This window comes from Phyllostomus discolor, chromosome 2 (assembly GCF_004126475.2).
Source record: "Phyllostomus discolor isolate MPI-MPIP mPhyDis1 chromosome 2, mPhyDis1.pri.v3, whole genome shotgun sequence".
Lineage (NCBI taxonomy): Eukaryota > Metazoa > Chordata > Mammalia > Chiroptera > Phyllostomidae > Phyllostomus > Phyllostomus discolor.
In genome coordinates, this window is record NC_040904.2 from 181885905 (window position 1) to 181910096 (window position 24192).

Genomic DNA, 24192 nt, shown 5'->3' on the forward strand with positions numbered 1-24192 from the left:
ACCACCTCAGAAAATGGCTGCTAGGAATAGTATCCTACCATCAGGGTTTCTATTAAAAATGCAAATTCTCCCATTCTATTGCTTTTTGATAATAATAACAGCCATTTTTTGTCTTTTTTAATTAAAATTTTATTTTTAATCACAGTTTACATTCCATATTATTTTGTATTAGTTTCAGGGGTGCAACAGCTAACTTTTATCGAGGGCTTCTCATGTGACAGATACAGGGCTCACTGCTTTACATATAGTATTTGACTCCTCACTACAGTTCCATAAGGTTCCTAGCAATATCCAGCTTTCATGAACAAGAACCTGAGGCACAGAGATATTTATTATTTTGACCAAACTTACAGCACTAGTAATTGGCAGAACCAAAATTCAAATCCGGGTCTTTGGTCTCCAGTCTGTGCTGAAATCTACAACATGATATGGTAAGGGCATTTAGAATAATTATAGTGAGATGTCACATTGAGTGTGATCGCTCTCTTGGTTTCCTCAATCTGCCAATTTTTAAGATTCCTGAGGTGGGGTAATATTATGACAAGGCTGCGAGGAAACCCTAAGCTGAGTGGTAAGCGTGGAGTGATTTTCCACTGGTAAGTCAGAGAGTGATCCTGAAGTCCTGTTAGAGAAGCCCTGTAAAGAGCGTTGTTCTGTTTCTTCTCTCTGCTTCAATACTGTCACCAAAGCCCAGATACCTCTCTAATTTTCAAGAGGTACCCTTATCATCAATGAGTGAATTATCAATTACCAAGTTACTTACCTTAATTCCTGCTTTTATAGCCAGCCATCAACAGCTTGCATTGAATACTTGAATTTTATTTCCCTGTTAAAGATAAAAACTCCCTTTTTGGGTACCAAACAATGGATAGAAATTGCATAAGAAAAGTAGAGAGTGAGGAAGACTTTAGCACTGGTGGACTATTTAGTAGATTTAGCAATGGAGTTACCTCTCCATTATGGTTCTTAATGAACTTATTGCTGAGATAAAGAGTATATAGCCTTCAGAGTCAGAAAGGTCTGGGTTCTCCAGCTTTACCACTTACTAGCTCTCTGGTCTATTGAATATTGAATAATCTCTCTGAGCCTCTCTTTTATCATCTGAGATATAAATGTATAGATAGAGCTAGATTCACTGTCTGGTCTATACTGACCAGTGAAATATGAAATCTTACTTAAAAAATACTAAGATAGCCTTTTGATTTGTATTTGTTCTTCAATAGGATGGGGAGCACATTTTGACCATCTCTTCTGCAGTAAAGTTGAATTTTGGTTAGATCCCTCTTTGGAAAAGTATAACTTAATTATAAAAATTTCAGACATAAGACACCTCATATTAATCCAGTTCAACACTGCTTGTAACGATGAGTAGATTTGAGGCTCAGAACTGGGAAATAAGCTGATTAATGGCAGGACCTAGACTCCATCATCTTGTCCTATATGTTGGTATGATTATTGAAGTTACTGCTGATAGCTGACAAAGGAGATAAACTTTAAGAAGCTTTATTATGTGAACGCTCCTTGAAAATAAATTATATGGCAGATTGACTTCTGTAATCCAAATGAAAATTCAAGTCTTGGAAATGTGGTTACTAATACATCAATAAGGAGAATACAATAAAGTCAGAAATGATCTCTTAATTCCCAGGGCTGGGATCTTTGTAATGAAGCACAATTGTTGTCCTCAGCAACATATTATGACTATCTATGTGTGTATGTGGTATTTTTAATACTTTATCTCCTAGAGCAAATATTTGTTGTAATTTTATTGATAATCTTAAGTTTAATGAATTTCATGTATTAAATATATACATACTCATAAGTATAAGCATGCATTTAGAGTTTCCTTAAATATAATTTTATTGTGGTTAAATTTTTATGCTACTTTTTGAAAATATGCCTTCTTGTCTTAGTGGTAATAAAACTGTGGATTTACCACTTTTTATAACAGTATTTTGAAAGCTTTATAGCCCTTTAGAGAAAGACTCACTAGAAGCTTTTCCAGTCAGCAAACACCCAAGATTAATAATGTGAGTAATTTGATGATTTTGGCATATTGCAAAAATTATGCATTAGGTTTTCTTTAAAGAGGCATAACATGTATTTTCCACTTTCAGTTCTCCAACTTTTAGCTCATGTTTCAAACAGACTCTTGGTATGTACTTAAATTGCCCCTCTAAGATTTACAAAAATGATTTGATGAATGATGATAATGTAAATTTTAGAGTAAAACACATGGTAAAATAAAAAAAAACTTGTATTAGTGGATTTGGCTTTTTGGAATAACATTGATTTTTCTTTTAAAAATTTGAATTTCATATTAGGGAATGTTTGATGACTAGTAATTTCAGTTCTGCTTGACCTAACTTGTAGAATAGGTGAGAATGCCAATGGCAGATACTGTGTATGAGTGTCTTATGATACTTGTCTGCTTTTTTTCAAACTGAAAAGAAAAAATGAATATATGTAACCTGTTACTTGGATGTTATTCTGATGATCTTTGAGATTTTTTGTTTAATGAAATAAAAATAATTGAGAGCTTCACTGATAGAAAAATGTTTGTGTATTTACTTGTCTTAGACGTTGTAAAGAACATGTTGGATGACCTAAAAAATTGCTTTCTTTTAATGACTTTAATTTTGAAAGGGAGGGCTACATACATATACACATGTATGTACATGGCTATTGGGTATGGATGTGTATATGTACACACAATTGTTTCAAGAAAATAACCAGGTAAGGAAGCAACAACTAGTGAATAAATTCTTGTAATTTTTTAATAGAAATTCTTCTTTTATGTATCTTCCCCATATAACCCTGACCCTATTTGAAAAATGTTGAAACCAATGAATTTATCTTTAGTGTTGAGCATTCAGTAAATGTTGGGGTCTATTCTAATAATAAAAATAAGTAATATCTTTCTCACTATGTGGCATGTACTATTCCAACAACTTTATACTAACTCAATTATTCCTCAAAGCCATATGAATAACAAAAGGTTATTTATCTTGTCCCACATCACACATGGAGTAAATGGTAGCACTGGTATTTGAACCCAGGCAGTCTGGTTCCACCCTCTCTGTCCCCCCACTATCCACCAACCAGTTCACTGCACTGTTTGCAAGTTGCAAAATATTTTTAGAGTGATCACTTCCTTATCTACTTGTAGGAACAATGATATAATGAGCAAATGATATTCTTAAAGGAAGGGGTTAATTGGACTTTCAGTTTTTTCCGAGTGTAGTTGATCCTCACCATTAAAGAGCTACTCCATTGTCCTGTCATGTCTAGTTGCCACACTGATTTTGAAAATGGAATGAAGTTTGAGTAAGACAGACAGTGTGTCTTTGAAGTTTTGAGTAAAAGAGCAATTAAAAGAGTATGAACTTTCCCAGGTTGTCCAGATTGGTCAGAATGGTCAGTACTACATATGCTTGTGTAAAATTAGGTTTTGCATCTTTTTGGAGAGTGGGTGTCAGTGAAGTCGACAGAGGATTAGCGTTAAGATGTATACTATGGAGAGTTAAAATAGTCAGGTAGTCACAGCATTTCCCCCTGTCATAATAACTGAAAAATTAATTTTAACTTTTGCCCAAAAAATAATCAGGCATATAATATATTATTTGGGAGGTTTAGCAGATGAGGCACACTCATCTGCTGTTTGTTTTTCAGTCTATGCTCACAATCTCCTCATTTGGCAACACAGTCCTGAAAAATCAAGATTTAGGCTCTTAGATTCCTGATAGGGGTATAGAGGCAGGGTTTTCTACCTTATTAGTTTGCCCCCTGGTGTTTTCTAGTTTCCTTGTCCTAGCTTTTGTTGGGATAGGAAAAGGAGGAAAATTTTGTCAACCCTCAGTGGGTAATTCCACCATTGTGGATTTCTGCCTGTTTGTCTTTCACTGTTACACACATTCACACCTCATATATTTTGCTCTAAAAGCAGAACATCTGAGATGATTCTGTGGTTGAAAAAGATCTCAAAGAGATGGAAGATGGATTTAATGTTGCCATTTTTAGATAATGCTGTAAATAGAATGGCAGCTGTCTTCAGATGCATAGCAAATATACAGTACATATGCTGAATAGAAACAGATAAACGATTGCACTCAATTAATCCTCTTGAGAAGAAACATTTTAGCCATGGGCTCAGTCATCAAGTTTTTAACTACAGTGCACTTCTTTGAAAGTGGCTTAAGAAGGGAGAAATTTACTATTATGCTCAACTAGGTTTAAAGCAATCTGTAAGATTTTAGTTATCCCCCCGTTTTTATAAATCCCGTCAGCAATTCAAATGAACAAACATTTCTAGAACACCTGTTATCTATAAGGCACTCTTCTTGGTGTGATGAGGGGGACAAGAAAGGAACTACTTCTTATACAGAAAAGGCATAAGCAGAGGCATTTACCATGCCAGATAGACTGTGACAATTACTGTAAGTGAATTCTGACAGATATCTTTAATTCAATAACTGTTGAACTTTTGGAAACAGCACTTCTGCTTCAGGTAGATTGCAAACAGTTACTGTGGATAGCAAGATGAATTAAGCCTAGTTCTCTAGAAGCTTTCCTCAGAGGAGATGGCATGTACACTAATAATGATATTCAATAATTGACTATGTAGTTTAAACTTTCAGAAGGAACAGAGGAAGGGAAGATGAACTCTGCTGGAAGGTGTTGGGCAGGGCAACATTTCACAGAATAGGTAATGAGAGACCAGGATTTTTGAGGCATGAATGAAAGTTTAGTAAGTAAAAACGGGGGATGAAAGCAATAGAAGAACGTGAGGGCATTACGGTAAAAGGGAGTGTCATTCTAAAGGGAAGGCGGCATGAGACTGCATGGTTCACTGGAGACTCTGCATTGTCTGGGGTCACCCTCATCCAGCACGATCTCTCTGCACTGCCAGAGGATGTCTGGAGTGCTCAGCGAAGACAGAGGTTATGAGAGTCAGGCCAGAAGCGAAGTAAACTACATGTGAAAGCTTTGTTTTTATGGCATTGCCTTGTATGCTTTCTCTTTAAGACAGGCTTAGTTTTGAATCCTGACCCTGAAACTTGTTCTGTGATCTTGAGCAATTTTCTAAACCTCATAGAGTTCAGCTTTTCAAAATAAATGGGGGTTCTGATGTTTAGTGTGAAACAATACATTGATATCTAGTGTACAACTGACGACTTTAATTATTGCTCTTTTTGTTTGTTTGGTAATCTTTTGGTAATGTTCCTCACTGAGGGGTAAAAATATAACTGTACCCCATCACTGTAGTGCGACCTGGGATTGAAGTGTGTGGGAGAGGAAACAGGAAGAGCTCTGGCATGGGAGTTTGGAAGGCCTGAACTCTAGCTCTGCCTTCACCACACACTGACACTGGTGACCTTGACTCAATACGTGCCCTGTGAGTTTACTCTTCACGAAGGGGGATGAGGGTTGCACTGAATGTCTGACTCACATCCTTGTTGCTAAGAGTAGTTACTGAAGAGCAGCCCAGTGACTTGAAAGAGATAAACCATACAACTTAATTCCAGTAAAGGCCTACTGAATCAGAAATTTGCTAATACATTTTCTGTTTGGGGGAAAAACTGTCTACAGCCGCTAAACTCATTTTAAAGAATGGTGTTTTCCCCATTGTTATAAAAAAATGACAAAATATGGACATTCATCAAACCTGCAGGAGGGTGATGAGCCAGCCTTGGTACTTCCATCAGAGATCAAGGGTGGGAATTGTGGAGCATGGCTGGCTTGATGTCTGGGTGGGCGATAGACAGAGTGTGGTCAGGGGGGCTCTCAGGAGCATCTGATATCTGTTGAAATTCTGTGCATCGAAAACATGTAAAAAATACCAGTGCATCATGTTAATGATCGATGAAGTTTACATCCTGAGAAAACGGAGTTGGTGTTGACTAAGGAACACAGTGCTTTTTTCTGTAAATTGTTATCCTCATGAAGACACCAAATACAGAGAGATTAACATCCTGAAGTGTGTGCAGTCAGTAGGCCCCAGTCAAGAGTGTTATCTCCCGATTCCAAACCACAGCCCTTTGCTATTACTTCCTCTCGTGACAAAAATCTAACTGCTATTTTCACTGTACATTAATTTTGATATCATTTTGAAGTAATAGCCTGTATGGCTCTGTATTCTCTTTTCCCTCAACTTTCCTTGCCTTGTTTCCACCATTAATCTGGTAACTAGCCACTTATTCTACTGATTATCTTGTAATTGAAACTCTAAAAAGCACGGCAGGTAAACCTATGGCAGGCAGATGGTCCTCCCAACAAGTCAGCTGTCTCAGATGTGGGATGTGGGCTTTGTTGTTGTTGTTAACACAATGAGGTCTGGGGGGAAAACAAACAAAAAGAGCCCGGATTATGATTTGAAATTTAGTGGAATGTATTTGCTGACACTTTTAAACTTGCCTTAGACCAAAATTCATCATGGAAGCATCTTTGTGGGGCATGAAGTGAAAGAGACTGGGATGGGGGGAGGGTGGGAAACTCGAGTGTTGGGAACAGTCTGGAGGTTGTTACCACACACTTCAGTAGCAGTGCTTTTGGGCTTTGGTGGACTTAATCTCAGAGCGGGAAGGCAGAAATGCCCCCAAGCTATTGGGTGTTTCTGCTTTTTCTCAAAGCAGCCTGAGGGGAAAAGTACTTGTTTAAATACTAATATATTCCAAATAACCAACAATTATGGCAAGGTTTTTTTAAAAAGCAAAATTACATTAAAGATGAATGAGGGTATATTGAAATAATTATGTTTAAGGTGGGTAACATTAAAACATATTCAATAGAATATTGACTGTTTTGTGGAAATAGCAATAATGAGATTCCAGTCACCTAATCTTACAATAATTGGGTTATTACTATGCAAATGAAGGTATTACTTTTAAAAAGTAAGGAAACAAGACAGATCCTTGAGGCAGTTCTTTATCTGTTCTTAAAGCTATGCTGTCAATTCTTCTTGGGCTGAAGATCCTTTTCTAAATAATTTGGACATGCTCATTTCAATATCTGCCCTAAAGTTCCACTATAATATTTTTCTGCTGCCACAGGTAGCAGATTGGTGGCTGGTGATTTTATATATTTTCAGCTCTTTGTGGAACCCAAAGGAATAATTAGACTGTATAGTTATTGCCCACTGTCTTTTTTTAAAAAATGAAATGTTGTGAATTTCCCTGCCAAAACTGCATGCTGAAGCTCTTATCTCCACTTTCCATGCAGCCCTATCATTATGGTGTAGTGTCAGATGGTACCTGCACATCTCAAAAGCCACCAGGTCATTTTGGGCTAGCAGACCTCCTAGGATACCTTTGTGGCTGAGCAAGAGATTTCATTAGTCCTCAGTCATACTCAAATCAATAGTCCATGCATTGCTGTCTCCAGCACGTCTATTTAAGCTCCTATGGCACCTATCAAATGAATAGAAAGATTTGGTTCAATTGCCATTTTAGTTCATGACCCAAGTAAACACCTGTGTGTTCAGCAGGCAATGGTATTTCGGATTATTGATTGCTGAGGCTTTGGGTAAAAGGGATTATATTTCCTGGGAATATTGTGTGATTTTTTCACACTGCTTGCTATATGAAATGTTCCCTGTATGAGGAAAGATACAGAGTTCCATTTTAAAAGTTCTCTTGTATTTCTACATAGAGAAGGCATCAAACAAAAGTCTAGGAATTTGTCTTATTGAAATCTCATGATGAGCTTTTTATCGTTTCAGTACTCTTTCATACCACATACTAGATTAATCAGAGCAAGTACATTTGAGGGAGTCACGAAAGACAAATTTCATTTGCTAAGTCTTTTTGGTTCCAAGGATTAGGAGGTCAAGAAAATATAAGCCTTCTCAGTTTATTTCAGAATCAGTTGAGACTGAAGAGATTTTATAAATGTCATCAACAACTGCCTTTTACCTTAGGTCTTTCCATAGTTCTTAAGGTAGAACTAGGCTCAGAGTGGCTACTGCACATTATAGTCATACCATTCTCTGTTCAATAGAGAAATCTGAGAATAAATTTCTATTTATATGGGTACAGATTTATTGTTTCATTGTTATTAGGCATGATTTATCAAATCTAGTTGACATTTTCAAATAATTCACAATCCTGCAAATATTAATTCTAATTTCTGACATTTTTGTAATGCAAATAATTGGGTTGACCTCAGTAAATCAATATTATGGGGTAGTTTCATTAGATCTTTGTGGAAAGCATGTTTGAGAAAAGTACAGAACTTGTGCACATCATTTGGGCTAGAATAAGTTATGCTGCTGTTATAAACAACCCCAAAATCTCATTTATGAGTTTAAGTGATTCAGTGGCTCAGCTATCTTCCATGTGCTGGTTCAACTCCCCAGACTTTGAATTCAAGGTCTGTCCATATAATCATGCTTCCTACAGTGGAGAGAGGGCTGGAGAGTTGAGCACTAGCAACTAAATACTTCATTACAGGAGCAATAAACATCCCTTCTGTTTTCTTGCTAGGACTAATCACATGGTCACTCCTAATTTCCTCAGGATGTAAAATATATAGGAGAACCAGATGTTAATTGATATTAGTAATATTGGTTTTATCCAGTATTGATTTATTCCACTTATTCAGAAGATCCTTGAAATATGAAACTCCACTCATGAATATGTGGTGAAATTATGGCAAGGATTGTAATGAATGGTTTTTATTAAGACAATAAGACAATTTTCTTTCTATTCATAGCTACACCTATTTGCCTAGACATCCATGGACATTGCCGACCTTGAGTTTTATGGAACAGATTTTACCTTGGCCAAGGTCACCGTGTAGTCAACCTTCACAGATGGGATTATAGTGAGCTTTTAAATCGTTGCTGTGACCAACTTGCATTAATGATAAACATCGCAGAAGAATATCCTTTGTCAGGTTTGATAAGGGTTGGTGACATTAAGTGTAGCTAACAGGTTCTCAGGTTGGAAGGGAGGTTATTCCATTTGCAAAAGAAAGAAATGTTAGAATCAGTACATTCTTTTACTTATTCTTATAGGACCTACAAAGAAAAGAGAGCACACTTTTAGTGTAATGAATGTCCCATTATCTTTCTAAACAAAGAAGAATATTTGGAGCTAATGGGTGTTTGTCCAGTGACAAAAGTTTATATCTTATTTAGCATTTTTGCATAGCGAACAAGAGGAAAACAGGGAAGTGTTTTGACATGGAAGGGGACCTGGTTTTATTTTAACACTTAGGTGCAACAGCTTCCTGTCATTTTCAGAAGGAAACCAAGTGATTTCTTTTCAATAGAATCATGAAATCATGAATTTAAATATATTTGATGAGTTCGATCTGTTACAATTCTTATCCTTTTTTAGTCAAATTGTCTCATGTTTGACTAATGGGACCCTTTTCAAGTGGTCATCTGTGACAGCTTTGTTGTCATCTAGTATGTTAAGATGTTCCAGGTGCATTTTGTACATATTCTGCCCGCATCCACATATCCGAGAAGCCTTGTTTTCTGAACACTAGTTATGTTCATTGCTCCTGGCTGGGTCACTATTTGTAGGCTTAAATAGACAGTATTATTTTATGTGCTTAGAAATTTCACCTCCAATACTCAACTATTACTTTTGAAATACCAAATTTCATGTCAAAGCAAAAGCATTTAAAAATGTCCTAGTGATATGAGATATGTCAGAAATTTTATTAATATTTTTAAAGAATCACATTTCAGCTACAGAAGAGTGTCATCTTCTAGCTATCAACATAATATATATAATTAAAATGTTTCTGATCTTGGTATTTTTTTGGCTTAATACTGTGGACAAAGCTTTTTTTCACAGTGTAATTCATAGTTGCCTCTCTTTTGACTAGTGACAATCTAATCTGCTATAAATTACTATCTCAATAGCCTCTTATGCATAGAGTTCTACAATACTTTTATTTTTAGCGTGATTGTTTTACCTTGATCACCATTTACCAATATATATCTGCTGCAATAATTTCTTCAGAAGTCATCCTATATATTATATTATATATTCTTGTAGTCAAAATAAGGTTTTTTTAAAAAATAAGGGAGTAAACACCAGCAGAAGTATCATCATTTTACCAAACTAATATAGCCCATATTTTAGTTGGCTTAAATGGTTAATTGCACTCCTATAGATTATATCCCAACTCATCATTTGTCAATGAAACAGGAAGTCACAGTCAATAATATTTGCTGGGCCTCATTGGTAAAGAACTCTTTAAACTAATATGAGCCCAGAATAAAATGCCCTTACTCAGAGCAGCTACGAAGGAGGAAAGAAGTGTGGAGTTGTGGGATCCAAAGTTTTATGTTTATAGAACATAATTAAGTATAATTTTAGAGCGTTTGACAGGAATGCCTGGACTAGCCTGGGTGACTTTGGCAACTAACTACTTCGTCTTTTCAGAGAAGGGTGTTTGCTTCTCTGAAGTGGATCACCTGGACTGGTGCTTTCAAATACGTATGGATCACTCATTCCATGTGTTTACCTGTCTTGATTCCCACTTTCTGGAGTCTCCTGGAGGCTCTAAGACTTTCCAGAGGGCTATGGGATTAGATATATTATTGGATCACAGCCATTTGCAAATGATACAAAAATGCTGGGTCATTAGAGTATTTTGATAAGACATTAAGGTAGTTTTTTGGAAAAAAAGTTTAACGAGCCCTGGGCAGGTGGCTTAGTTGGTTGGAGTGTCATCCCATACATGTGAAGGATTGCTCCCCAGTCAGGGCACATGTACAGGGGCAACTGATAGATGCCTGTCATCTGTCTGTCTGTCTCTCCCTTCCTCTTTTTCTCTCTGAATATATATATCAATAAACATACCCTTGAGTGAGGATAAGAAAAATGTCCATCTGGATTTACTCATAAAGATAATATCTCAAATAGCCAAATGTTAGAGGTAGGGTAGATTATTGGGTTGGCTTTGGCCAGTCTTTCAGCATCTTCTCTGCAATTCCCTGAGCTCTGCCCTTCATGACTCTGTGTCAGCTGTATTCTGTAGTTTAAGCACATGGCATCTGCAGTTCCAGGTCTGATAACCATAGAGTTTGAGGAAAAGATCATCTCTTTTGGGAGCTTTCTCTTAACAGTGAGAAAATGTTTTCCCAGAAGCAAACCTCGTGCATGTTTTATTGGCCCCCATGGTGTCATATTTATGGATCCAAGCTGTGTTTCCAGGGGAATGCTGTTTATAGATTTGCATAGGCCTGGGTTCACTAACCAATCGCTGGCAACGAGGATTGGATTACCTTAGTTGCCTTAAATTTAACTGGACCCCCCACCCCCCCCAGAGGTTGGGTTCACTTAATCAAACTGCGTAGCTCTTACATGCTGAGGAGGGGATATTTAGGAGAAAACCCCAATATCTATTACATTATGCCTTAGAGCTTATGTATATATGTATAGTCAGTTGTTTGGCTTTAGAATGTGGCAAAAAATGAGCAATTACAGTTCGAGTAAGAACATAGAAAAACCAATATCATATATCCAAAGATGTATGATTTGGTTACAAAAACCTTTCAAATAATTTCTCTGATTTGTATTATTTTAAAAATTTGACTGAGTATGGATGACATGAGCGACTTAATATCATGCCTTTGTGCCTGTAGATGAGCTCAGTGAAAACCAGCTTCTGTGAAATGTGATTAAACTTGCCTTGAAAAGCTGCCATCGGCCTTGAGCTGTTTGTTCCAGCCATTCTTCCACGGCTTCCCCTCCTGAACCCTGTTGCAGGTCAAAGGGTGTCCTGGCTCTATTGCCACCACCCAGATTTTTCTAGACCCATTCCTGGAATACTGTCTGCTCTTCCCTCCAGCTTCCCAGATCTTTCCTGTTCCTCGGCACCCAGCTCAAATCCTGCACCCGCGAAGCCTTTTGGTGACAAACAAAGCCTTAGGCTGTTTTTTCTCTCTCTGCTCAGATGACTTTAAGTATTATTTTTTATTCATTTAATTTATTAGTCAGATCATCTGCTGCCTTTTGAGATTTTTCTATTTTATGCCTTTGAGCTATTATTAACGTTTTCTACTATTAATTATGACCTTCTTGAAAATAAAAATCCTGATATCCTAATGAGTCCCATGGGAAAAAAAATTCATGTAGTCCTCTTGGAAAAGGATGTTTAAAGAATCTCTCATTCTGGACATAGAAACAGCTCACATTTATTAAGCACTTGCTATATGACCAAAGTAATAACAGATACTTTATGGGCAGTATCTTATTTTTCCTCACATACACAAAAAAATCTCCATGTAGTAGATTAAATAAAACCTGTCTCAAAATAGTTGGAGCCAGAAAGGAAATATAGTGGTACTCTAACAGAAAATAACCTTTAAGATCACAGGGTATCCCAGGCATCTATTTCTTACTCTGTTGTCCTGTGTCTTAGCTTTGTTTTTCTCTTAATTGACTTTTTCAGGTTTGAATGATCTTCAATAACCTCAGTCACAGAGAGAGATGAGGGAGGGAGGAGGGGGGAAGGGAGGAAGGGGCAGAGAAAGAGAGAGACAGGGAGAGAGACAGACAGACACAGAGAGAGAGACAGAGAGATCTTTCCAGCAATTGTTGTGGTGATGGGGATCCCCACATAGCTTCCCAGAACTGGTCCCAGATTACTCAAGCCTAGGCAGTCATGCCTAAAGTGCAAGTGGGGGTGTGGGCCAACCCTTATTGAACCATGAAGTCTGAGAATAGGGGCAGCATGGTTTTTCAACACAATGCTGAATAGCAATTACTCTGGTAAGTATTATTTCTAATTTATAGATAATACTTGGGTTTAGAGATTAAGTAACTTGCCCCAAATCATTCAGATAGAAAAACTCAACCCAGCATAAACTCCAGAGTTTATGCTAGTAGCTATTTTGCTGTAATTGTAGCATTTTAATTAAACTAGTTGAATACCTGTGCTCAAAATAAAAGTAACCTGTATACTGTAGGGACCTTGTTTACGTATCATCAGTAGCAGTCCTCTTCAGATACTCAGTGCCTCTATTTTCTCATATAATCTCATCTTTTTTACCGAATCAGAAAGTGAATGCTTATCTGAAATTATTACTTGCTGGTTGACTGACTGTATTTGCTTTCCTAGGGCTGTGTTTCAGTCACGATGTTTCTTATTCAGATCTTTTCATTTAAATACTTTCATAGCTTTTTGGTTCTAAAGACACTATACTCAAAGAGATTTCAGATTTTTTCAGTGGGAAGACATTTGTCAAGAAAAAGTAGGTTGGCTACTGAAATCTCCCTCCATTGCCCGAGGGGGAGCGGGAGGGTGTAAGGTGGAGGGAGATTCATGAGTATTTTACATGCACTAGTCTAAACTCTGTCAGTTGAAAGACTTGGCCAACCCTGAGGGGAAAAAAACAACAGGATAGGGTGAGTGGTGGATACTGAAGCCCTGATTCTTAGAGCTCCTGAGATGAAAGTGTATGGGTCCTGTTATCTCTGGCTCCTTCCGAAATGAGCTTGCCCTGCTCCTGCTTGGGCCTGCCAGAAGGCCCTGTTCTTCAGGTTCTTCCCGCTCTCTCAGTGCCTCCAGGAGACCACCCACTGGTCCACCGCAACTGCAGGTCTTCTTCCCCTTCCTCGCCTTCTGACCCACCCAAGCATCCCAGGTGTCTACGATGAGTTTTCTGTTATTTTTGACATTATTGTGTTTTAGGTGGTATGTAATTTTTTATAGATGAACACACAAACATATGTTCTGTGGCAAAAGCCCATTTCCTAATGTTCTGGAATGCATTCCTCATTTTACTTCTTTCTTGGCTAATGACTTTTCCAACTTTGAAGTAGTTAGATCACAGCTTCTTTATTAATAACTTTTAATGACTTTGTTTTTTCCACATCATCTAACAAAGTACTTTGCAGACAGTGCTCAACAATATATTTAATTTGACTTAGTACTCAGAGGTAGGTTGAACTTTCCATGACACTAATATGAGGACCAGGAATTTCATTCTATTTGAAGAGGTGGCCTGAGTACTGTTTTACTCTGCACTTTCAGCTCGGGCTAAGAGCTGTAGGATGAAACCCACTGATTGGTATGTAGTTCTTACAATCTTTATCCATTCAGTCTTTAATGTGTCAGCTGAGGGGTTAATTTGGGATCACTTTTTATTTTTGGAATATAGAATTTGGTGTTTCCCTATGATTTTTGCTCCCAATCAGGAGTACTGGCTTTGTGTTATAAAAAGCATTAAAATATAATATGCTATCTTATCCAAACTAGATGTCAGTTATCTTAGTTTACATTTAACCTATGATGGTACTGTGTCTGAAAAGGGGATGATACTTTTTGTGTTGAAAAGTGGCTATAAACAATGAAAAATGGATTTATAGTCTATCATCCCATTCACAGCTCATGGTGTATAATGAAGGTATTTGGTCTACTCACCTACTAATTTTTAACTGATAACGTATAATTTCAACTTCAGTCCATAAACATCAGTATACAGTTTTATCTAATTTACTTTTTAATAAGATAAATCACAAAGTCTTTTCTAAATTAGCAATGGGCATTTACACAGCAAACTGGTGAACAATTTCATGAGCGTACATTAGCTGTTTTGGTTTTAGCTGCCACGTTGGGGCTTTTACACTTCTTTTCCTTTCCCATCCCATTTCAGGAAGCAAACAAAGAAATATAATTTGCATCAGCTGTACTCATGCCTCTGAGATCACTGCTTTCAGTGTGCTGGGGATTTGGAGTAGAGATCCTGAGAGAGAGGAAAAGGCCAGGGTATATGCTCTGTTGATGGGGGAGTTTCATAGGCATGTGGTGAGAACACAACACAGGACATGAGAATACAAATTCTGCAATCTTCTCCTCTTGTAAAAAAGAGGAAGTTCAGGAGTGTGGAAGTTCTGTCTGGTTAAAGAGTTGGACACAGTGACAGCTGTACCACTTAGTGTTTCCTTTCTTAGTTGGATAGTCCCTGTTGGAAGGTTTAGCACCTTCCCTCCTTTCTGCCCTGCCCCTCACCACATGTGGTGTCACTGGTTGAGAGGGAGGTAGATGGTTCTCTCTACACATGATGTTGAATGGTGTTCTGTCTTTGGGCGGCCTGCTGAGCTGCAATGGAAGGGCATTTGAATTCTCACTTTGGTGCAGAGTGCTAGCACATTTACTTTCTGCTGGCATCAGGTCAGGAAACCCAAGTTAGCTCGTAAACTGAGTTTTTTTTTTCCTGGAGTAAACATAGTATATGTACTTGGTCAGGAGGTTAGCTGTTAAAAGATGTTTTTTTTTTCCAGAAAGATCAGATATTTGTTTAAATGTAGAAAGCATCCAAGTAGAGGTGATTTAGACATATAGTCAAAGCAAAATCTATGCTAAAAAGGATAAGGAGACCTCATTATAGTTTCATAAATCTGCATATTTGTGTGCTCAAGGATAATAATAATACTGGGATACATTTCAGAGAAAAGATATGAGTAAAAATAAGAAAAAAAATAATGGCTTTGAGCCCAAGTAAATGAAACCCTATTATTTAATTATAGTATCTGACTGTGAATATAAAATGGGAGATATAGAGCAAGAATTTTCGTGCGGCTTGGATCATAGAAGATGCATAACTAAAAAGAGATGTCTGTCACTCAGGGCAACAAGCTAGAGGTTTGATCTTTTATAAAAGGAATCAGGGAGTATAAAATAAATTTTGGGAATTCAGGACAGTTCTTATTGCACACACTCAAGTTTTTTTTTTACATCTAAAGTGAGTAAAAATTTCATAATGTGGAAAACAAGCCAGTGTCCTTCAAATTTCCCAGTCTGTAGTAACCTGGAGAGATGGGAAAACTCACAGACACCAGTGTAGAAGAACATGCTAACTCTCAAAATTTCATTTTTGGAACCTCTTGTGGGCCAGTGTCTGCAATAATATTGATGATTGGGCCATTTATTTGTTATCAATTGACACTTTTGGCAAGTGGGTAAGTTTAAACCCTGGTGTTCTGGTTAGATTCCAGTGTGGATGAGTGATGATATTCCATCTGCCATGTTCTTATTTTGCCTTCCTTAAGGAAATGAAACTCTGCATTCTCATGCAGATTATTGTCACTTTAGATGAAAAATTAATATTTTTTTATCCCTCATTGTACAGTTCAGTAACATCAGACCTTGGTTCTAGGCTCACCTCCCTTATTTACTTGCCGGGGACCTTGTATAAGTTAACCTCATCTCTCTAAAATGTATTTTCCTAAAGAGTGAACAATAGCCTAGGTCATTGTTGAGCCTATTCTTAATTTTAACAGAGTATGAATTGTCAATAGTACATATCCTTGATAAATAAAATAAAGGGAACATTTTGTCCAGGCTTTAAAGACTTTAAAGATTTCTATTTACTTTAATGCATTAGAAAAGACATTTTCTGCCCTGGCTGGCATAGCTCAGTGGATTGAGCATGGGCTGTGAACCAAAGCATCGCAGGTTCGATTCCCAGCCAGGGCACATGCCTGGGTTGCAGGCCATGGCCCCCAGCAACCGCACATTGATGATGTTTCTCTCTCTCTCTCTCTCTCTCTCTCTCTTTCTCTCCCCCTGCCTTCCTCTCTAAAAAGAAATAAATAAAATCTTTTTTTAAAAAATGAAAAGACATTTTCTTAGACATTATCTTTAAAGTTGTCTATCCAAAATAGTGTACATCAAATGACGGAAATCTTGATATTTCAATCAGTTGGGGTTTTTTCCCACCTCACTATCTCAGTTATCTTTTTAGTGGAGATATAACTGCATGCTCTAGCTAGGGGAAAACAGGAGGGTTTGGGGAAAGCAGAAAGACTATCTCACATAGCTACATTTATTCAGATGTTTACATTTTTGGTTTACTCATCTCATCAATTTGCAGAAATATTTGATAGGGCATGGTTCATGACAACTTCACTCAAACTGGTAAATTGAAGACACAATCAGACCGTGATAATCTATGTATATATAATGTCTTACCCAAAGCAATCACTAAAAAAGCTATTCAAAGAGTCACTCAAAAACACTGTAATAAACCAAGACTGAATTACAAAAAAATATTACATGTAGTTAGAAACAGAACACAGAAATGAAAAATAGAAGACACAAAAAATTGCAGAATTAAGCCCTAAAATATCACTAACTACATTAAATGTAAGTGGTCTAAATACAATAATTAGAAGACATTGTCAGATTGTATTAAAAAAATAGGATCCAAGTGTATTCTATCCATAAGAAATTCTCTTTAATTATAATGATACAGATATATTGACAGTAAAAAGATAGGTAAAGATGTATTGTCCAAACATTAATAAGAAGAAGGAAGGAATTGCTATATTAATATCAGATACATTAGATTTTGGAGTAAAGAAAATCACAGTGACAGAACAGAATATTATATATGGTCAAAGAATGGCTCCATCACAAAGAACGGAGATTCTAAGTATTTATGCACTAAATCACTGAACTGCAAAGTACATGAGAAAAAAAATGACAGATTTAAAAAGAGAAATAGACAAGTTCACAAATATAGCTGAAAATTTCAACACCCCTATTCATCAATCGATAGAAAACTAGATGCAAACTCTGCAAGGATATAGAAAATTCAACAACATCTGTAAGCAACAGACTCTAATCGACACTTCATTTAATAGCAGCAGGACATACATTCCTTCATGTGGCATGGAACTTGTGCTAAGACAGACTCTATGCGGGACCAGAAAGCACGTCTCAACAAACATAGAAGAGTTAAAGCCATATGGAATATATTCTTTGATCACCATGGAATCAAATTAGAAATCAATAACAGAAAGATAATGGGAAGATGTCTGAACACTTAGAAACTAAGCAGCATGCACTATAAATAATCCATGGGTCAAAAGGAAGCCTCAAGGGATATAAAAATGCACTGCACTGAGTGAAAATAAAAATACAACATCCAAGTTTGAGGATCACAGATAAAGAAGTGCTTAAAGGGAAGTTTATAGCATTAAAGGGATACATTAAAACAAGTCTCAAATCAATTGTCTAAGCTCCCATTTCAAGAAGAACCCAGAGAAAATAGAGCTGAATATACTCAAAGGAAGCAGAAGGAAGGAAATGATAATGACATAAGCCAATAACATTGAAAAGAGAAAAACAATCAATTTTTAAAATTTACTTATTTGAAAAGATTGATAAAATTGACAAATCTTTAGCAAGATGACAAAGAAAAAAGAAAAGACACAAATTACTAATATCAGGAATGAGAAAGTGTTTATCATGGTAGACCCTGCAGACATCAAAAGGGTATTATGGGGATGCTCTAAACAACTGCACACATGTACATTTGACAGTTTAGATCAGCTGGATCAACTCCTCAAAAAACACAAAGTACCACAACTCACTCAATATTAAATAGGTCATTTGAATAGCCTTATGACTGTTATGGAAATTGAATCTGTAATTTAAAAACTTCCGGAAAATAAATACCCAGTCCCAGGTGGTTTCACTAGAGAATTCTAACAAACATTTAAAGATGTAATGCCACTTCTATACAACCTAATCTGGAAAACTATTTGTTTTATGAAAGTACTATTACCTAGATACCACAACCAAAGACAGTACAAAAAAACCCCAACAAAACAAAAGAAAACTGAAGACTAATATCAGACACAAAAGTCTGATACAAGTGTGATACAAGTCTGATACAGACACAAAAGTCCTTAGCAAAATATTAGCAAATAGAATTACAACATATATAAAAAAATTATATACCAGAACCAATCGGGGGTTAGTTATTCCAGGGTTCAACTCAGAAAAATCCTATCACTATGAATCCCCATGTTAACAGGCTACAAAAGAAACAGCACACGATCCTACTCATTCATGCAGAAAAAAGATGACAAAATTCAACACCCATTTATGACAAAAACCCTTAGAAAAATAGGAACAGAGAACTTCCTCAACTTGACATAGATCATCTATAAAAAACACATAAAAACTACAACTAATGTTAATTTTAATGATGTAAGACTGAATTCTTTCCTCTCAGATCAGGAACAAGGTCAAGAATGTCTGCCCTCAACACTGTTACTCAATGTAGTCTAGCCAGTGCAAAGATAAGAAAAATTAGTTAAAAATGGAATGATAAGAAAGGAAGAAATCAAACTTTTCCTATTTGCAGGTGACATGATTACTTATATAGAAAATCCCAAGGAACTTAAAATTTTTTTTGCCAAACTAATAAATGAATTCAGCAAAGTAGTAGGATATAAGATAAACATGCAAAAATTAGTTATACTCATGTATAATAGCAATAAAAAACTGGACACTAAAATTGAAAATGTAGTACCATTTATAGTCACTCAAAAATTCAAAGACTTAGGTATAAATTTAATAAAATGTATATATGACTTGTATGATGAAAGCCACATAATACTGATGAAGATCTAAATAAATAAATATGTCATTTTCATGGACTAGAAGACTCAGCATAGCAAAGATTTCACTTCTCCCCAAACTGATATACACCTTTAGTACATTTGCTATCGAAATTCCAGCAAGATTTTTTTTGTACATACAGGCAACATTATTCGAAATGTATACGAGAAAGCAGGGGAATAAAGTGGGAGAAATTAATTTACCCAACTTCAAGATTTATTGTACAGCTACACTCATCAAGACTGTGTGACATAGGCAGAGGCATAGAAACACGTGTCAATGGAATAGAACAAAGAACCCCAAGTTGACCATGTACTTGACTGATTTTTGTTAAAGATGCAAAATGAATTCAAAGGAGGAAACGTGGCCTTTTCAACACATGATATTGGAGCAATTAGACATCCATCAGCAAAAAAACCAGGCTTGACTTCAGTTTTACTTCTTATACAAAAATTAACTCAAAATATGTCATGAACCTAACTGTAAAACTCAAAGCTATAAAACTTTTATGAAAAAAATAGGAAATCTTTAAGATCTTGGGCTAGGCAAAACATTTTTAACCTTGTACCAAAAGCATTATCCATGAAAGGAAAAAAATGATTAATTGGACTTTATCAAATTGAAAACTTTATCAAATTAAAAACTTTGCAAAAATTAAACACTTTTTAGGAGGATGAGAAGACAAGCCACAGACTGGGAGTAAATATTTGCAAACCATGCATTTGACAGCAGACTAGTATTAAATATAAACTTTCTTTACATGGAACCTAATCAACAAACAAACAAGCAAACAAAATATAACCAGAGACACTGAAATTAAGAATAATCTGACAGTAACCAGAGGGGAGGGTGGGCGGGGATGACAGGGAGAGAGCAGGGAAGGGATTTCAGGAACAACTGTAAGCGACACAGGGACAAAACCAAGAAGGGGGGGAATTAGGGGAGGGAGGTGAGGATGGCTGCGGTGAGGAGGAGTGGTGGGGAGTAAATGCAGATACCTGTACTTGGACAACAATAAAATAATTTAAAAAATAAAAATAAAAGTGAGAAAACTGAACCAAGAAAAAAAAGAATATAAACTTCCAAAACTCTATAGTGAAACAATAAATCCAATTAGAAAATAGACGAAAGGCATGAAGGGATATATCCTTGGAGAGGATACTATAGATGTGAAATAAGTACATGAGAAGAAATTTGACATCCATTCATCACTATGGAACAACAGAATGGCTAAAATAAGACATAGTGATACCACCAAACTCTGATAAGGATACGCAGAAACTGGCTCATTTAAGCATTGCTGGGGAGGGGCGGATGTAAAATGGTACAGCCATTCTGCAAAACAGTTTGGCAGGTTTTTAAAGAAAACGTAACATACTACCACCACACAACTCAGAAATTGCACTCCTGGGCATTAATCCCAGAGAAAGGAAAACTTACACTTTCACACAAAAACCTGCATATGAATGTCTGTAACAGTTTTGTTCATCATAACTCCAAACTGGAAATCTCAAAGTGTCCATCAGTGAGTAACTGGTTAAATGATGCATACCCTAAAACATGACTCAGCAATAAAAATGAGTGAACTATTGATACACTCACCAACCTGGAGGAATATCCAGATATTTAGGCTGAACGTATTATTTCATTTATATAATCTTGAAATGACAATTATAGAAATTGTGAATGGATTAATGGTTTCCAGGTTTCCTTAAATTTTCTTGTTCAATTTCAGTTTACATTCAATATTATTTTGTGTTAGTTTTGGGTACACACCATGGTAGTTAGACAATTATATACTTTACAAAATGTCCACTGAGTATTTCCAAGTACCTGCTTGGCACCATACATAGTTAGCGCAGTATTATTGGACTGTATTCCCTATGCTGTACTTTAGATCCCCTTGACTGTTTTGTAACTACCAATTTGTACTTCTTTATCCCTTCACCTTTTTCACTCAGTCCCCCAATAAAGAGGAGGTGGGGTAAGAGAGAATTGGGCATGGCTATAAAAAGGCAACATGAGGGATTCTTATGGTGACGGAAATGTTCTGTGTCTTGACCCTATCAATGTCATTGTCTTGGTTTTGGTCTGGTACTATAGCTTTGCAAGATATTACATCTTGGGGAAAGTGGATAAAGATACACAGGATCTCTCTGTATTAATATCTCATAACTGCATATGAATCTACAATGATCTCAAACAAAAATGCTTAGTTAGAATAGAACCCTCTATTAGATTTTAGATTAAAGTCCAAAGCCTTCCTGTGGCCCTTTCCAATTGCATTCGTTTCCTACTTTTCCCTCACACACATCATGCATGGTGCATGCAGCCACAGGAGCCCCTTGCAGTTCATGGACATGCTTGCCAAGCTCTCCCCGCAGAGCCTTGATGCAGCAGTTCCCCCTTATCCACAGGGGCACATTCCAAACCCCCAGGGGAAGCCCGAAACCAAACCCTGTACATACTATGTTTTCCCTGTACATACTAAAGTTTTATTTATTAATTAAGCACAGTAAGAGATTAATAACAAAAACTGACAAAATAGAATAATTCTAACACTATACTGTACCAAAAGTTATGTGACTATGCTAGCTCTCTCTCAAAACATCTTATTGTACTGTACTTATCCTTCTTATGATGTGAGATGACACAGTGCCTGCATGATGAGATAAAGTGAGGTACTCAGGACAGCATGCAGTTTAAAACTAATGAATTATTTCTGAAAATTTTTATTAAATATTTTTGGGCTACAGGTAACTGAGACCATGGGTAGTGAAACCTTGGGTATGGGGGCACTGCTGTCCTTGCCATTCTGTCTGCCGGGAAAGCTCCTCCCTCTGGCTCTGCCTGATCGCCCTGGTCCTGCTTAAATGTCACCTTGAATACGCTGTCGAATGTAGCACCCCTTGGCAATCTGTGCCCTCACCCAGATTTATTTTTCTTCTCTCCCTAGAAATGGATTTAATATTTTTTATAATTCCAAATTTCTAGGAACCTTGAATTTCCTACTATGCATCTTCCTATGTGTTGTGTGATTTCGAACATTTGATTTCAAAAGCAACATGGTGTTACCTCAAAAAGTTAAAAAAATGGAACTGCCTTATGATCCAGTGATTCCACCTCTGGGAATATATCTGAAAAAAAACAAAACACTAATTCAGAAGAATACATGCATCCCTATGTTCATTGCAGCATTATTTACAATAGCCAAGATTTGTGAGCAGCCAAAGTACCCATCAGTAGATGAGTGAATAAAAAACCTGTGGTACATTTGTACAATGGAAAATTACCATAAAAAAAGAAGAAAATCTTACTCTTGGCAACAGCATGGATGGACCTGAAGAGTATTATGTTAAGTGAAATAAGCCAGTCAGAGAAACACAAGTACTACATGATTTCACTTATATGTGGAGTCTAATGAACAAAATAAACTAACAAACAAAATAGAGACAGACTCATAGACACTGAGAACAGACTATCAGCTGTCAGAGGGGATAGCGTTTGGGGGCCTGGGTGAAAAAGGTAAAGGGATAAAGCAAAAACAAAGCAAAACAAAAACCCCTCATAGACACAGAGAGCAGTGTGGTGATTACCAGAGGAAAGGGGGGTTGGGGGAGGTAAAAGAAGGTAAAAGGGGGATAAATGGTGATGGAAGGAGGCTGGACTTTGGGTGATGAGCACACAATACAATATACAGATAATGTATTATAAAACTGTACACCTGAAACCATGTCATTTTTTATTAACTAATGTTGCCCCAATATATGCAATAAAAATAAAGACAATTAAACAAAAAAGAGACCTTAAAAAACATTCATTCTATTTTCTTTTTTTCTATTCTTGGCTCCTTACCTGTCTAGGTAGAGTTTAAAGATTCTGTAGTACTGTCTGTAGATGTACCGTATTCTATTGTGTTCAGCTTATCACCATCTACTGGTATTTCCCCAAATAACCAAATTTTTAAAAGAGTTGGCCTTGACTCCACATGCCATGAACCTGCCTCTAAATGACTTAGCTCTTAATTGTCTTCCAGGCTTTTTAATCAGCCCACAGTGTAAAGACGTATTTCAAGAGGATCCTTAGAAGTCCCGACAAGCCTCCCCACATGTGGCAGGTATGTCTTTGTTTAGACATTGACTGTGCAAGAAATGTAAATTTATTCTTCTGTAGATAATATAAATTATATTTATATTCTATACCATATTTAGATTCTCCCTTTAACCATGTGGCAACATTGTGAGATTGCTAACTTCTAGATAATGTATGGGGTACCACACTTTTGAGGGATGCTATACTTGTTCCTTGGCTGAATGAAGAAGCACAAATCAAGGAAATTAAATAAGATATTGCAAATGTCATATATGGGTAAAAACATATTACCTCTCCTCTTTTGAATACCTACCATGTGATTTTTAATCTTTATGAGAGTCCTGAATCTTTTATGTTAAGAATTTGATGTATGAGGAAACCAGATGTCTTTGCTGGAACCACCATAACAAAATACCATAAACAGGGTTTCTTAAACAACAGAAATCTATTGTCTTGCAGTTCTTGCAGGAGAACAGACATCTGAAATCAAGGTGTCAAAGTTTTGGTTCCTTCTGAGGGCTGTGAAAATCCATCCCTGCCCTTCTCCTTGGCTTGTGGATGGCATTTTCTCTGAGTCTGTACATCATCTTTCTTCTGTGAGTGTCTGTCTCTATCTCTAAATTTCTTTTTTTTTTTTTTTTTGAGAAGGATGCCATATTGGATTAGGTCTCATGTCGATGATCTCTTCTTAGCTAATTATCTATGCAATGACCCTATTTT

The 24192-nt window shown here is 36.6% G+C and overlaps 1 protein-coding gene across 2 annotated transcripts in view; it reads left to right on the forward strand.

Annotated features, from left to right (window-relative positions):
• SOX5 (SRY-box transcription factor 5) overlaps window positions 1-24192 on the forward strand; it is a 931891-nt gene that overhangs the window by 122066 nt on the left and 785633 nt on the right. For both annotated transcript variants that reach the window (XM_036017301.1, XM_036017302.1), the window contains exon 2: window positions 23417-23497. The gene's annotated coding sequence lies outside the window, so the exon portion shown is untranslated. The remainder of the gene's footprint in view (window positions 1-23416; window positions 23498-24192) is intronic.